This window comes from Helianthus annuus, chromosome 7, assembly GCF_002127325.2.
Source record: "Helianthus annuus cultivar XRQ/B chromosome 7, HanXRQr2.0-SUNRISE, whole genome shotgun sequence".
NCBI lineage: Eukaryota > Viridiplantae > Streptophyta > Magnoliopsida > Asterales > Asteraceae > Helianthus > Helianthus annuus.
Window position 1 is genome coordinate 149,484,061 of NC_035439.2, and position 2,010 is coordinate 149,486,070.

Genomic DNA, 2,010 nt, shown 5'->3' on the forward strand with positions numbered 1-2,010 from the left:
GTCTTCTTCGTAGAGAAAGGCTTCATTCTCCTCAACTGACTTGGGAGGTATGATTCATTTAGGATATAAGATGTTTAAGTCTCGATGGTCCATCCATCCATCATATATCATATGTGTGCTCTTCAAATGAAAGTAGGTTTTTATTAGAGTGCGAACAATATAGTCTTCTACTTCCAACAACAGAGTGAGTGAGTAATTAACTAACACATACACACAATTGGTCAATTTACAAACAGATTCATGTTTCGATTTCGATGAACCTAAAACTGATGATCCAAAATACGCCGACTATTAAATCTTTCAGTAAACAAGAATCGGAATCAACGGTTATAAAAGAAAAGAAGATGTTACCTGCAGAGATCTAGGGCATGTTTGGCTTAACTTATTTTCAACTTTTGGAAAAGTCCTTTTGGAAACAAAAAGTCAGGAAAACATGACTTTTGCCTTTGGAAAAGGACTTTTGGGCTAAAAAAGGAAAGGCAAACACCCAAAAAAAGGACTTTTGGACATGTAAAAGGACTTTTTTCTTCAAAATAAGGAACCCCAAACATGCACCTAGCCCGGAAGTGTGTTCTGGACGGACGGTGATTTGGATTACCGAATTCTCCGTCTTCCTCTTGATACCAAAACAATATTTATCTTTTTTTCTTTCCGGTTGTTAATTGTTAATTATTAAAATACTAATAAGGGTTAAAAACGGGTGCACCATAATGAACTAAGTTTAATACCCGTCCGTTGGACGGCTTACGCTAACAACGTAACAAACAAAGATAATGTATATTGAGTGTGTTCAGGAACACTTCTCCTTTTCTTCTTTACCATATCCTTTTTTGAAAAGGTTGCAACAATCAAACTTTTCCTTTTCTTCTTTTCAAATCACTAAAACTCATTCTTAAAACACATTACCCAAACACTACAAAAATAACCTATTAACTTTTAAGAGGTCAATTACTTAAAAGGAGCTTAAAATAAGCAATCCCAAACACACACATTAAGTGGACACAAGTCTAAACAACATTATAAACAAAAGCACCATTTTTAATTTATAAAAGGAAACAAAAGCACCATTTTTAATTTATAAAAGGAAAACGAACGTGAACAGTGTACAACCACACAACAATATAAAATAAAGGAATAATGGATTTTAATAATCCAACCTATTAGCAATTGGCCGGTACAACTTAAAAAATAACCAGTGGTGGTCCCAGCTTTTCACATATTGTAAACTAATGGACCTTTAATAATACAATCTTAATTTCTTTTTATCCCCTTATCTTTTTCGGTTTATTAAAAGTCCATTGGTTTACAATATATGAAAAGGTGGGACCACCACTGGTTATTTTTGAAGTTAGGACCATTGCTGGCCATCTGTTAATAGTTAGGATTATTAAAATCCATTATTCCTAAAATAAAAGTGATAGAGTGACAAATATACAACCAAACATCACCATGACACCATTTTAACCAGTGGCGCAGCTATGAAGGGGCCGGAGGGGATGTCAAGAAGTTAACATGAATCACAAAGAACGAAACCAACCATTTAGTAGAAAGAAAGTAATGTATAAAGAAGAAACAACGTACTCACTACGTCTTCGTCCCTTTGGTGTGTTCGTCTCTTTGGTTCACACAACCCTAAAATTGCAATCCTGGGTAGTATTCTGAAAGAAATTCACTTGGCTCCAAACTCATTGCTGGCGAGAACGGTGGTTTCAGTTTTGATGGTACTGGCGAGAGGCGAGAACGAAGCTGAAGGGGGAAATGAATTCTGTAATTCACTATGTTTGAGTACAAAATTAACATGATAATTCTCATCATAATCCTACATAGACACTGTCACGGCCCTCGTCCCGGTTTGACCTGGTTCAAGAGCCGCGGGGCAGGAATCCCGTGGTATCTAATCTTGGCGACATCGGAAGTCTTTTAATACAAGATCTTTTAATACTAAAAATGCCCGTTTAATATATTATATAAAGTTTAGGGATAAAATCCCATAATTTACAATAAGATGAT

At 35.4% G+C, this 2,010-nt stretch overlaps 1 long non-coding RNA gene across 1 annotated transcript; it reads right to left on the reverse strand.

The window, feature by feature from the left end:
• On the reverse strand, window positions 1-662 carry LOC118480317. Its single transcript, XR_004861866.1, has 3 exons — window positions 556-662; window positions 352-361; window positions 1-120 (listed from the first exon to the last, which is right to left on the reverse strand). It is a non-coding gene; the product is annotated as an uncharacterized LOC118480317 (long non-coding RNA).
• Window positions 663-2,010: the final 1,348 nt, after the last annotated feature.